Source organism: Lutjanus erythropterus, chromosome 16 (genome assembly GCF_056507025.1).
Source record: "Lutjanus erythropterus isolate fLutEry1 chromosome 16, fLutEry1.hap2, whole genome shotgun sequence".
Classification (NCBI taxonomy): Eukaryota; Metazoa; Chordata; class Actinopteri; order Lutjaniformes; family Lutjanidae; genus Lutjanus; species Lutjanus erythropterus.
Window position 1 is genome coordinate 23,928,178 of NC_139332.1, and position 15,459 is coordinate 23,943,636.

The 15,459-nt window shown below is 39.3% G+C and overlaps 1 protein-coding gene across 2 annotated transcripts in view; it reads left to right on the top strand.

Annotated features, from left to right (window-relative positions):
• Positions 1–15,459, top strand: part of osbpl10a (oxysterol binding protein-like 10a) — a 90,556-nt gene that overhangs the window by 63,546 nt on the left and 11,551 nt on the right. The window lies entirely within an intron of this gene.

Sequence of the window (15,459 nt, forward strand, 5' to 3'; positions counted from 1 at the left end):
TTTCACGTGATCTTTTGTAGAAGCGGATGTAAACAAACCGGAGACTAACGCGGTGCAACAGTTTGAAGTAAAACTTTGCCGTGAGAAAAACAAACACAGAAGTTAAAGGAGTCTGGATGAGAAATTGTTTGAGGAGACGCATCAACACGGGTTGTTTATTCTTCAGTCAGAACAGGAGGTGAGATTTTAACTGTCCCTCTGTGAACAGCAGTCTGCTGCTAGCTTGCTAGCATTAGCCTGAAGTGCGAGAGAGTTTACGGCTGTTTTGCGACATTGTCAGCTGCTCTGTCTCGTTGTAGTCTGTCTGTCTTCTCTTTATCCTGTTCTTGGAATCTGTCGCTGACACCATCTTCAAGCAGACGTGTGTCTGAGTGTGTAGCTGTTATCAGCGCTGTGTTGACGTCACGGTCAGTTTGTCTGCTGCGCGCATGACGTGACCATCGTGCAGAACGTGAGTGTGACAATGACGGGCACAGAACAGGATTTGTGACGCTGACCGGCCGGTCACCGGTCAAGGCCAGTCACGTGAAAACCGGCCCGATTCCGAGCATTGCCGATTAATCGGTGCAAGTCTACTCTGTTATTTCTGTGTAGCAGACTGTTGCTATGGATGTAGTTCTGATCATAGACTCTGGAGAAACAATAAAATCATTGTTAAAACACTAAATTCATTTTAAATTTAATAGCGGAGCGTGTTTGGAGTAGGAGATGTTAACATTAACAGTGGTAAAATTACGCAAATGGCGGTTGTGTTAATGAACCCACAGACGAACTTCATCCCTCAGTTTTTTTTATAGCGTTTTAGTGTCTTTTAGCTGATTGTTTTGGTTTTGTTGCACATAACTTCACTGCTCCCACCAAACTAATTTTTAACCACAAACAGTATAAAAGCTCTGATGAATTGTACATCAGTTAGTTACTTATTTTCAATATCTGAAGACAAGTGGATGAACAAGATGACATTAAAATAAATAAATAATTAAATAAATAGCAAAACATTGCTGAAATGGTGTAATGTAATATTCATCACAGAAGGTAAAGGCTGTGAAAATAAATTGTTTTTGGCTTATTAAGTGTAGACAGAAAATCAAACATTTGGCCAGTAAGTCATTAAAGAAAGTCAGTGGTCTATTAACATGTATAAAGCTGAAATTGTCTTCTTTTCAAACCACGCAGCACCATATTATCAACTGTCATCCCCAGAGTATCTGAGTAGGAGTCTTTTTTTTCAAAGCAGAAATTTCATTTTGCAATGACATATTTAAATTTAGACTTTTTTTTTTCAGCACCCTGTCACTGCTGGGTAACATTTTGCACTTTTCCTCCTGCCGGTTCCTCGGCTCTGCCCTGCGGCTTGAACCAGATTTCATTTGAGCCTTCAAAGATGCTCCGGCCGGCGTTTGAAAAAGGAGAAGCAGAAGCAGAAGAAGGGCAGGGAGAGACGGAGGAGATGCAGCGCAGATTGCCAAGGCGCATTAGTGCAGTTTGACACTGACGTTTATTCATCTTTTAATGAGATTCAGCACCGTCATCCATCTGATCACTCCCCCGTCCGGTCGGAGTGATTGAAAGTTTGGTGTTGGCGTGAAGGAGATGGGAAGGTTGAGGAGGAGCTGAGAGATTTTTCTTGAGTTGATGGTGTTAAAGCTCTGCACACTGAAGGTGATGTGACAAAGAAGGGCATGTAATGTGTGTTGTTTGACGGGTTAAAGGTGGATCTGGTGATATTTTGCCATCTTGTGGTCAGGAAACGCAATGCAGACAGAGTTAACTGCAGAATGCTTTGGGTCACTGAATCAGTTTGGTGTTTGATATTTTTAGCATGCAGACAACACTAGAAACAAGACACGGCGCTTGCATTATTAATGGTTTTAATGAAATTTCAGATTTTCTGGGTCAGATGTCACCCCACCTTAAAAGATGGACAAAATGTTCGCTTCCAGTTTTGCTCAAGGTCAGTTCTTGATCTGATTTTCAGTTTCTGATCTTGGTCGTTTGCCAGTTTAACCATTTTCCCTGTGATGTCGTGTGAGTACTTCTGAGCGCAATGAAGAAAATACATTACCCCAGAATAATAAAGGTTTGCCATTTGAATTATTTAGCACCTCAGTGGCGTTTGATATTCACTCCTAGTATGCAGCCAACAGGAGGAAGCACGGGGCTGGAGCGTGACTGTGGGAAAATGGAGGCAAAATTGCAAGTGCTTGCAGAAATCAGGTGGGTTAATGCATTTGCAACAGCTCCAGTGCACTTCCCTGGCACATATTAGACTCGTCCACTGTGTTATTACGGATATATAATCTGCTGCTGGAGAACAGAAAGTAAATGACAGACCTCAGTAATTTCTCACGGTTCTTACAGGTGCTGAAAATCCTCTAACACTTGAATCATAAAGGAGAAATTGTAATATAATTACTATAATAGAACCATCGAATAGAAAATGATTTTCAGAGTAGTGGGCTTTTGTTTTCAGGAAAACGGGCTTAGCTTTACGTTGACATACAACTGACAGTTATAAACAGTTGATCAACTTCCAGTGTAGAATTCGTTGCTGCTTGTCAATGGCTCCAGTTCACTATTTGGACTAAAGTGATCATTTTTGGTCATGCAGTTGCCACATATTGCTCCTTTAATGTCATGTAATGTACTTTTTCATTGATTTTTATTCTCTCCTGTCTGCTCTGGTGGCTGGTTGCAGCAACTGACCGGTGCATGGCATGTGTACCGCGGGCTGACGGAAAGGGATTGGGATTTTTTTTTTTTAACTCTGTCCTTGGGATTGGGAAGGGACAGGAGTGAAAATCTACTCCCATGTCACCCTCTACTCTGTACCACTGGCTTCATTTAGCGTGGTCTGTCAGTGTTTGTTGATGCGTGCCCTCTGATGGAAGAGTGAGTGGGAGGCTGCGACATGACTTTGCTTCAAAGCAAAATATGAAAGAAAAAAGAAGTTATTTACTTAGTTGTGGGTCGAGTGATTGTTTTACTTATAGACAGGTGACACATTTTGAAACATGAAACTTCGTTGCGTTTTCCTTTAATTTTTTACACGGCTTTACTCGATTCTAATTGGTCATTTAAAGCATTGTAAGGTCTGTTTTTTCTGTATCTCAAACCATAGCTATGTATAACACACTGTTGCTATGGACACAGTTCTGTCAAATTATTGATCTTTGTAAGTATTTATGTTTTGAGCAGGATAATGTACAGTAAGCAGGTCATTATTATAAAACAAACTCCAACAGGGTGATGCAGGACTCTGACGCAAAGAATTATATCATGAAACATAATTTTGGTTGTTCATGTAAGGGGTAGTGTACAGCGAGCAGGTTGTTATTGCGAATTATTACACAGCTTTGTTAAACACTCTGTGTTCTGATTGGTCAATTACAGCGTACCAAGGTCTGTTATAACAGACTGTTGCTATGGATGCAGTTCTGGTCACAGACACAGAATATTAATTTAAAAATGATTTAGAAATGATTTTATTGCTCCTCCAGAGTCTAACAGACCTTAGAATGCTGTAATTGTTGACCAACCGGAATCCAATATTTATCAGAAGCCATGTAACAAAGCGCAATAACATCTGATTTAATGAGATGATGAAATGAAATAGGGTCAGGTAAGTATTTTATACACATGTATATAAATATGTCACAGCTGTGAGGTGCTGGAAAAACTTGAAAATGCACCTTGAAAACGCTTGAAAAGAGCTTGAATTTGACTTTGTAAAAGGCGTAGGAACCCTGAATTCTCTATAACCAGGGAAAGAGTCAGAGAGGAAATCTCAGATTCAGAGTCAGATCAACTTTATTATCCCACATGGGGAAATTCATTTGGTCCAGTGCTCCAGATAGACACCATAAAATCCAGACAGACACCACAGAATCCTCAGTAAAAACAGTGGCATACGCAATAAGACCACAACATAATCATAATAAAACACATCTGAGACAAACTAAAACAATAAAGTCAAACATAAACGGACAATCCAGACCAGTAATGCCCAGTTTGAAGTGAACACTAAAGCAGCACATGTTATACAGGCTGATGACTTGAGTATTAAATCTTGGTCAGTGCCTCTCATTCCCCCCCGCTGTCCTGATTTCTTGTCGCAGCCTGACTCGGTCCTTTTTGCACCATGTTACCAAACACACAGATAAAAACAAAAAAACAGAACATTTTGATGTGTTAAACTTTTAGAAAACCTCATCAGTTTGCATTAAAATGATTAGAGTTGCAGAAAAAGTACATTCTCTGCTGCAGTTTACTGATTTTTGAAGTGTCACTGTCTTCAAAATTGAGTTTATTGTCTTTTTCAGTCCAGAGCTATTTGTATGTTTTGACTAATTCCACTGTTTCATAGTTGTTTTTTGTTGCAGTTTTGCTCATTAATCTTCTGTGAGTGCCTGTTGGTTGAGCTTGTTTCTTTCTGATGTCCATGTTTACCAGGAAAATATGAATTTTATTAGATTTTTGCACTTTTTTAAGATAATTTTTTTGAGATTGCTGTATTTCTTTTGCTCTTTTGTGAAAAAAAGGTTGTATTATATTATATAGTACACTAATAAAACATAACAATCTGTGCTTTGTATCAAATTAGATGAAAACTAGAAATAATATGTTCTGTAAATTAGACTTTGCCTCTATTAGCCCCTTATTAGACTTTATTAGAGGGTATTATTATTGTCATATAAGTGAAAACACATCTCTAAAGTCTAATATGGTTCTGGCATACAGTTTGTTACATCTTATTAGTGTACTACAAAATAAATGCAGATCAAAAATTATATTAAATGGTGGAAATCCTCCAGAAAGAGGACAGGTCAAAAATGATATAACAGTAGATAAGTTTCTCTCATGTCCTTTCCTACATTTTGAGCTTAAAAGCTGAGTTATTGGTTCTTTTTTTATTCCAGCAGATGGCAGCAAAGTCCTCTGATGTGCAGCTCTTCCTCTGTGTTGCACCGTCAGAGGAGGATTTTACAAGTCACCAATAATCTTTGTATTTGTAGGTTAGCGTGTCTGCTCAATTAATGAACTTAAATGGCTATTTGAGCTAAATTAATACAAATTGATTTGCTGCAAAACTTAGACACTACTACAGTGTGCAGTCAGCAGAAGTGATAAAAAGTCTTTACACGATGGTGACTCAGTTTTACAAGTCTTATTAACAGGCGTAAAGGTCCTGTCAGTCCCTGAGTGAAAACATCAAATAAAGAATTACGTGTTCTCAGGTCTTAGCTAAGCTCGGAAAATATCAACCCATGACTCACGCTCGACTCTGTAATCCACTCTCTCTATTGAACTCTAGATTTACTTTAGGAGACTGGAAATTACATCTGGCTTTTGGAAAATACACTTTATCCCCCCAAACAAAAGCCCGCTGCTCTGACAGTACACACTCTGGAGTTTAAAGTCACTCACTGCTTTCCTGCTGCCTGCCGTTAACATACTGCTCAATTTAAAAGATCTGCTCTAAAAGATTATTAATGATTTCTTACGACTCATAAACAGACTCTCATTCAGCAAACTTTTGGCATTAAATTCAACTCTAATTAACGTGAAACACGAGTTATGGACCAGAAATAGAAGTTGCTGCTGCAGCGTTGTTGTCTGAGAAGCCAGTATTATTTAGCATGTTTCCTTATCGTGGTCATTTTATAATTTCTTACATTAAATATTAATGCATATGCAATATATGAATATATTTATCGAGATCCTCAGAGGTTGCTGTAAAGTTCACCTTCAGTATGTTAATATGTCTTAAAGGTTTAACTCCAGAAACAGCAGCGCTGTCTTATTGTTTTGTGTCTCTAAATGTAGCTTGTCGATTTGTTGTTTTTTTTTTACTGTTAAACTGCTTCGTCTTTAACTTACATTGGTTGGTCAGGATGACTCACCGCCAAGTGTAATGGAGTACAGTTTCTTTTATCTTTGTGTGTGTGTACGTGTGTGTGTGCGTGTGAGCACCTAACCGCTGTGTCTGCACCAGCTGTATTTTATATCCTCTCATTAGATGCTGTTCTGATGAAACTGCTCGTTATGATTTATACATGAGGCTCTGAACGCTCAACATTTCAGCCCCACTTGCCTCATTTTTTTTTTTTTTTGAAGAAGAAGAAGAAGTGGGAGAGATTTGGGAGGTCTGATTCTGGCACGCTGTCGTTTTCATTCATCACAGCCGCTCAGGTGGTGTGTTTCTAGACCTTATTTGTAGGCGTTCTGTGCTGTGTGTTGCGTCTCGGCCACTTCACACCACTTTGTTTTTCTCCTGTACCTGAGAAAAGGCTTTATCACTTCACTGGTTCACCTGTCACCTTTCATAGCTTTCATACATTCACTATTTTGCTTTTGGTTCAGTGCTGCTGTAACATTTTACTTTAACACCAAGATTTTTTGTGATTTTTGTGACTGCAGGCTGTTTTGCAATACCACCCCTTGCCTAAAATACTAAAATAGCTTTACAACCTGCTCAGTATTGTGTCTGTGCTGTATTTCTGTGCGCTAAATATATCTCTAAACATTTATGTCCTAAAAGGAGACTAAGCAGTAAATAAAGTGCAGTCTGTTCAGACATCTGTTACCATTTAAATACCTTTAAAGATGCCAATTAGCTTAAAAAGAAATGACTACAGGCCTTATTTCACAGCTGCAAACTGGTCGCCTTTCAGCGAAATTCACTGCTTTGAATGAAAACTGCGGCTCAATCATGATTCATGGAGATTTCAAGCGTTTTTTATTGAGGTGGGGGGTGCGGGGGGGTTGTCAGCGTTCTGTCTGGATAGACACATTGCAATTAAAGGAATAGTTCAGATTATGTGAAGTGGGGTAATATATGTATGACTGTATTATTATTATTTTAGCCAGTAATAAGTGGAGTAAGGGATTACAATTTTCAAAAGAGTAGTTTTGGTACATTTACTAATCCAAGTGTTACTGAATTACTTTTTGACCTAAGTGAGGACGTGTACATGCAGCAGGTCACATCAGCTGTCAGCCAGAAAGCTCAACGAAGGATGAAGAACGAGGGAGAGGGAGGGAGGCATAGTTTTCTCGGCGTGTGAAAACTATATTTAGAATCTATATTTAGAATCTTTTCTCTTTGCCGTCAGACAGCCTTTTCTGACAGGAAACTGCTGTTATATAAGCCAAATGTTGCTCTCTTTAAAGCCACCAGACTCAATCATTTTACCTCACAGAACACAGTGAATTTCAGTGAATCTGAACTGACTGATCTGAACCAAAGTCCCACACTAACACATACAAACAAATCAATCAAGGCATCTCCTGTGCTCTGTGAGGTAAGATTACTGATTTCGCCAATGGAGCCTGGCTGAGCGAGAGAGAGAGAGAGAGAGAGAGAGAGATATTTGGCTCATATAAATGCAATTTCCTGTCAGAAAAGGCGAGGTAAAGTGGCGAAAATATTTTAAATATAGTGAACACTTTAGGTGGACCTTTTTTTTAGGTGGCTGAAATATTTTTGCTGCTGATCCTGTCGACAGCAGTTCATTGCTTAGCTTCTGTGCCGATGCTCCTCTCTGCTTCTCCAAACTGGGGGGGGGGGGGGGGTACCGACTGCCATCTACTGTAGGTTAGACACTGACTATACCTCATACACCAACACTTAAAAAAATACAGCCTATCCCTTTAAGTAATGTAACCTTGTCCAAAGTGAGCTTTCAAGCTGCCTTAGCATTGTTTGGCTCAGCTGCATCACAAAGCAAAGCTCAGCTGTTCTCAGAACCTTCACCTTGTTATTAATGAATAGTGTGAACACTTGTATATTTAATATAAAAGGAAGATGCAAGGTAAAAAATAACCTGTAGCTTTGAGATAAATGTGAAATAGGAGGCACGCTGGAAACCCTTAGAAGCTTTTCAGTCTCTCCGTGGAAGCTGACATTCAAAACATGCCTGACATTTCAGCAGAGGAAGCTGAGCTCAACTGTGTTGTTTTTGTAGTTGTGAAAACATCAGTTTTATTGAAATACCTTGCTCCTGCAGACAGTGATTCTCAAATAAAGGATAAGTATAAAGCACGCAGACGCTGTTTGGAAGTTTAGTGATCATGTTGCGACTAAATGTCAAATTGGGCAGGAGGTGTTTTTAACTGATACTGAAAATGTTATGATTGTTAGTTACACACACGGATGTGGCTGTCTGAGGGTTTACCGAGAATAATGCGAAACAAAACACGTCTCGTCGGCTGCAGTCCTGACGGTGAAAATACCACATTGATTAGAGGGAGGTCAGAGGTTAACAGCCCAGGCACTTTTTTTTTTTTTCAGGCTTTTTCTGAATCACTGCAACAGCAAAAAAAGAGACGTCAATCAGTTGGTGACTTGGGATGACAGCGCTGGTTAAACTTTCCAAAGAGAGAGATAAAAATCTTAAAATTTAATGCCTGTTTTTTAAGGGGCCAAGCAGTTTTGAAGTGGCATACTGACCCCATAAGAATTCAGGTTCATGGTTTAGCAGTAAGTAGCTGGAAACACAGTTAAAAAAACAAACAAACAAAAAAAAAACACCCAGCTAATTAAAAAGGTAGTACGAGCTGGGTGGAGACAAAACAATTTAATTTACACAACAAAGCTATCCTCCCTGGTGCTGCCCGCTGATGACTAATAATGCAGGTTACCATCTTACTTTTTTTTTTTTTTTTCTGTTGACTGCACCCAAAGGAGTAGTAAGACGGAGGAGGAGAAATCCACTTTACTCTAACATAGACACTTCAAAGGTAGAGCTAGAAAGAGGACACTTCTGTCAGGAAATGATTTCACAGCAAAAGGTTCAGGAGTTGAGTCTCATACGCTCTACACTACCCTCTGGTTCTCAGGAAAAAAAAAAAAAGGGAAGAAGATGGAAGAGATGATGATAGGGGATGAAGAGGGCGGCTGGTGAAAGAGGACAGGCCCCTCGAAGTTTAGCCCTGTTCAAACCAAGGAGGAAAAGCAGGCTTTGAAGTGGGAGCACGAGCAGACTTGTCCTATCTAAGCCTCCTGCAGACGCCCACACTCTCCCCTGATGAGTTGTGAGAAAGAGAAGAGAGAGAGAGAGAGATCCAGAAAGAGGTAGACAGAAGAAGAAGAAGAAGAAGAAGACACAGAGAAGTATTCAGAGTGAGAGAAGCAAAAGAAAACAGGGAGGAGAGGGAGAGAAACCATACGAACGGATGAGGAGACAGTTCAGGAGGAGGATGGTGATGAAACAGAATAGCGGATGATGGCTTGAATGAGGAGATGAGGGGAGGGGAGGGTGAATGGAAGAAACAATGACGGAGATGACAGCGCGAGGGCGGAGGAAGAGAGAGGAAGAATGAATCAAACATGAGATTGGAGTCAATTAATAGGAGGACTGTCAAGCTGGAACAGATTTAGAGAAGAAGACAGTTACTGTACCGAGTGGGAATGTCACGATTCTCCAGATCCACGATTCCGTTTGACTTTTCGATTTTAAGGTCTCTAAAAAATTTGAAATTTAAACAAGGTGTACCGCATCACTCTGCATTGTACTGCCTTCAAAGGTAGTAAATAAAATACTGCTGCATTTATCTGTTTGTGCTCAAGCTCGTGCCATAAGAAAATAAAAATAAAATGTTTGGCCAAGTATTTTCAAACCTAATGAGAAGTCCTAGTTTGAGTTTTGACCCTTTCAGGTTGCTGTAGCTGGTGTAGAGTAATAGGTTGGGTCAGCAATGCGAGCAGTCAACAGCTATTAGTTTGTCTCCAGAGATCAGAGGGAATATAAGTAGGAGCACACAATGGATCAATTTGTTACGATAATATTACCACAGTTGTGATGCTAATTTACATCAGTGCATTAATGATAATTCCCATTATGTGTTCGGATCGACGTAATGGACGAAGCGCTATTTATTTATATATATAAAAAATTTATTCAGCAATTACAAATATCGACTCAGGAATCATTAAAAAAAAAAAAGAATCATGATACCTAAGAGAATCATTTTGTTTTCTCCCAGCCATAATGGTTAGACTATCAAATATTGATTTGTAAAGATCAACAGATCATTGGTTCTATGTCCCGACAACTATCATTTACATTTTCAAATTCCTCTTTAAAAAGAATCTGTGTGGTTAAAAGTGTGATGTAACTGCTTGTAAACTGCGCTGTGTCGTCTGTAAAGGGCTGCTTTGTCGTGGGCGTGGACCAAACCTGTCTTTGAACCGAAATTGAAATCTCATTTGAAACGATTTTTGATTCTATATTGAAATTCATTATTCATAGCAACAGTTGTCCATTCAGAAATCACAGACCTTAGACTGCTGTAACTGACCAATCAGAACGGACTATTTTCAGGTGGAATCAGTTGGATTTGTCCGAGCTGTTTGTAAACACACCAGAAAGATACCTGGATGTCAAATACTGACGTTTTAGGCTGAAGGGAAAAAATAAGAAAATGCAGGCAGAGAGCGTCTGCAGATTCAGACACACTTCTAGTCGGTCATAAGTGATAATTGAAAGGGATTATTTATTATTTTTCAGGAAAGCGAGATTCATAGTCTCACCCATAATGTGCTGTGATCGATTATCACTACAATATTGTGACTGACTAGTATCTGTTGCCTTGACAACACGAGAATATCTTTCTAATGTTCCAAAAGGGCTTTTTTAACCATCCTTACCTAAACCTACCCACGTAGTTTTCTTGCCTAAACGTAACCAAACTGTGACTGAAAATAATTTTGAAAAAACTATGAAAAATAAGTCAATCAAGTCTTTTACAAAAAAATTATACTGCGAGCTTCTGCGCTGAATCAAGTTCTCATGTGCAAGAGTTTTGCAAAATGTTGGTTCCCTTCCTAAGCATGACAATAAATCAGCTAATGCATTCTGATATAATATTATTTGGCCCACAAAGTCATTGCAAGTTTAAGTAACCGGGATTTTTTTTTTTTTTTTTTACATTGTGCTTATTCTACTTGTACTGAAAAGCACAGAAAGCACTGGAGCGTGTGGCTGATACACAGCGTCACCGTCAAATCAAAGACAAGTCATGCATAATTCTATTATTCCATGCACAATATATTACAATCTATTATACATGTTATCTTAGTCAGTAACATGATTTTTCTAAGGGAGTGCACTCAGTAGATGGCAGATCTCTGCCAGGCGCCCTGAAAAGAATGTGTGGATATAACATTTTGAGTAGTAACTGTTATTTAATTACATATTTTTTCTCACTAGCTGTGACTGAATAGATTTACATTTATTTTGTAATTTAATTACACACAGCTCCATGTAGGATGGAGCGTGTTGGAGAGTGACTACTGTAGGTTTGCAGAGCTGCCAGAATAGTGATAATTAACCAAGCTGATGTGTGCACACCCCTACCACATGTGCTGGATACGAGCGGGAAAGGTGGAGGTGTGGAGGGAGGGATAAAAGCAGGGAAGCCATGTGAGAGGAGGACAGGAGGGAGGAGGATGTAAAAATGGAAAGAGATGTAGGGAAACACACCAGAGGGATGATGGGAGGATGCAGCACAGGGAAACGTCACTGGGACTTTCCCTGAGCTTTTCCCCCCCTCCTCCCCTGTTTTTCAGAGTGGGTGGTGGGCAGAGAGGAGAGAGACTCTCTGTGCAAGTCACGCACGGCACAGCAGCTTCACCACCTTAACTCCGTCACATTGTACCGTGCGTCTCTCTTAACAAGACCCAGGACTCCTTCAGAAGAAGGCTGCTCACCCAGTCAGCAAACTCAGTTGCGGAAGAGGAGTTTGTTTTTGTCTGCGGTGCCTATCAGAGCTTTAAACTCCTCAGAAGATACAGTTTTTGACAGGTTTTCCATTGAGAGTACACTGATTTAATTGGATTCTACAGTGACTGAAGCCTCATGCGGTGGCTGTCCTGCTTCTGCTGGATTTTCTGTTGATTGTGTACACCTGAGGCCGTCTTACCTTTCCCTTCTTTGGAGATGAGATCCAGTTTTATGCAGGTCAAGCCTGTAGCGACACAGCAATGCAGCGTGAGTGTTTACATGCTGATGTGTCCTTGCATGGTGTATTGCTAGTGTTTGCATCTGTGCTGGATATGGGGGTGAAGCAGTGAAGCTGCAGCTGAAGGGGGTTACCCAGCGTGCACTGGGTTGCATTTTAGCAGTAAACATAATTTATCTGAGATGGGAAGCAGTTTTCCTCCAACACTGAGAGTCTTTGTAGACTTCATGAATTATAGAACAAACTAGCCAGCAGGGCTCATTCCAGGGGTAAACATTTACATGAACAGCGTCCTTAAAAGTTTCTGAACTGGGTTTTTAAATGGAAAAAAAGGTGAAATAACTTTTCTTCTTCTCATAGATAAGATGTTGTAATTGAGGTAACCAATGTTCACTAATTCTTTACAGATCGATTGAAAGTGGTTAATAAATCTGCCTTTGGGTTGCCAGGTTGTTAAAAATCTCCCTGGCTGGTCTTTATCCATTCTATTCAGAAATAATTCACCTACAACTGGAGTGGTTGAATGTAACTGTACATTTATCCAAGTAATGGATAAATCCACTTAAGTACAATTTTGAGGTACTCTACTTGAGTATTTCTACTTTTTTCTTTCTTCTTCTTCTTTTTTTTAAGCTAATGTATACTTCTTCTACAGTACATTTTCCATTTTCTGAGACAATTATTGTACTTTTTACTGCACCTCATTTATTTGACAGCTTTACTTACTTTGCATGCAGATTCATTTCACAAAATATAAATCAACTAGTACATTTTGATCTATTATTATGTAACCAAAAATCAGTTATCGCAGGTTTAAGTAAGACTTTGAATGCAGGATTTTTACTGAGTATGTTTAAATTGTGGTATTGTTGCTTTTACTTAAATAAAAGATATGAGTACTTTTTCCAGGACTGTACAAATCTTGGCAATAGCTGTCTTTATAATAAACCATAAAGTCTGCAGTTATAAGTATTAATTTAAGTTTAATCTAAATAAATTTGATTTGATTTTTGTTCAAGTGAGAGGTTTGATGAAGCGATTAGTTACAAACATATTAACTCTCTGTAAACAGTGCCTGATTTAAAAGTGGTATAAATAAACACGAGGCCCACAATGTCCACTAAATGTAGGAATTTAGCCAATTTAGCTATTAGCTGACCCGTGTTTTAAGGTTACATACACTGGGTTGTATACACTACTATTTTAAAGTCAAAGCATTCTTTTTGGAAGTGACCACAGTGACCTCAAAAACAAGAGCTTTGTCTATCAAAACATGCTTTACATGTTCTTATTCATTTAACTTCATGGTAGCCTTAGCCATCTTTGGAAGCTAAACATGGTGCTAGCGTCCTGTGTTAGCATGCTGCAGGCAGACCAGTGGGTGGTAGAAAGTTAAAATCTGTGATGTGATGGATGCAGGGTGACTAACTCTTTAATAAACAGAGCATCATTAAAAAACGGTACGAATAAACATAAGGCTCACAGTAATACAAAATGTAAGAATTTAGCTAGTTTAGCTGTTAGCTTAACCTTTAGCAGTCATATTTTTAAGGTTACAGTTGTTTACTCTAATATTTCATATGAAGACATTATTTTTGAAAATGACCACAGTGACCCCCCAAATTACACATTTATTTATCAAACCATATTTTACATGTTCATATTTAAATAACTGTTTATGTTGCTTGAACACTTTAAAAGTTAACCACAGTGCTAACATCATGTGCTACAGCCAGCATGCTGCAGGCAAGACATTGGGTGGTAAAAAGTTAAAATCAATGGATAGAAATTGTTCAAAGAGTGATGTTGTGGATGTTTTAAGACAACAGAATACATTAGAGTGCAGCAAGAATAACTCCTAAAACGTTAATTAGCATTATTGCACCTCAGGTTCCCTTGTCTGGAAGTCAGTGTTTTTTTTTAATGGATTTTTGGTTAGATGCCTGAAATGAGGTCTGTGATCAACAGTTTTATTCTACAAGAAAAAATATGTCGGTAAATAATAGGTTTGTGAAGGTGTGATTGAAAAGGAGGTTGCTAACAAGTGGCTAAATTATACTTCTGAGGTTGTCGGGGACAACAAAGGTGATGTTTGCCTTTACACTTCGAAAAAATCATAAAAGGGGTGTTCATTTGTGAAGATTATCTGAGCAAAATGTTTAAGTGTGATAATCTTTTGTGCACTACGGCCTTATTTTCTCCACTAATCCAAAGGGAAAAATCACAGTGGATTTTTTATTATCGAACCAGAGTGATGCTAACTTCTGCTGAAACCACAAAATATGTCCTTCTCGCACCACTGTACACAACAAAATGTCAAAATAAAATGTTTAATGTTGCAATTACATTAGAAACTCTCTTCTCCTCCCTCCAAATACTCTCTGTGCTTATTTGTCATTTGAGACACATTATTGCCTGCTTCTGGATAAGTTAAAACTGCATTAAAAAGTCTTAGCTAATGATAAGCCCACCAATAATTCGACTCGAGGGCTTCCGCAGAGACACTCTGACCTCTTCTGCAGTAATTTCCTGTCACTGTCAAGAGCCTCTTTAATTAGTTAGAACCACTGGAATCATAACAGACCTCCTCCCCCCACAGTACCTCCTCTCTTTTCCCTTTCACTTCTATATATATCACTCCGCTAAGAACGAACCAGCTCCAGGGACTCCTGTGCTTGTGTGTTCAAGCATGCTCCCTCGCGTGGATGTGTGTGCGTGTGTTTGTGCCTTTTGTGCAAAATGTTTTTAGGTGCAGAGTGTGTGTGTGTGCTCAGTGTGGAGTTGAAGTGTGAGTGGATATGTGGAGCTTTTGGCATGCATGCAGGGAATGAAATATTCAGGTGACAGGAAGGCGCTCATGTCCTGGAAATCTCTTTTTCTTCAGCGTTTCTCCCCGTTTCTCTGCAGGAGCATGCAATTATGCTGCCAGGAGTTCCAATTCTGTAGTCTTGCTTATTTTCCAGCAGCAGTTTCACTAAATTGAGACATCTACAAGCTGGAAAAAGGACACACACATGTATTGAATGTTATTACATTGAGACACAGATAGAAATGGAGGATAAAGAGCAGTATGGCGGAGGGGGTGTGCAGAGAGTTGTTGTTGCCCACAGGCTCGAAAGCACTTTCTGCATTATACATCAGCTTCTTTCTTGTTTTTTTTTTTTTTTCCTTCCTTCCTGCCCCAAGTCACTGCAGGAGATATCAAAGGCATCAGCTCATCTTTAACCTCAACTAGATCCGTTTCCAGTTGAATGCTGGAACACAATTGAAGGACACAACTTCTGTCTGCTTTGACCGCTACCAAGTATCATACGTCCGCCCATGAAGACATAGCGAGCGTTTGTGCTGAAGGCTGAAAGCTGCACTGAAAGGGTACTCAAAGAAATGTAGTGCTCCTATTGCCCAACGAAACACTGAAAGTGGCTTGAAAGGCAGGATGACATGGCTGAATGGAGCGTGAATGGGCTGCAGAGGAAAGTAAATGAGGTTGTGTCC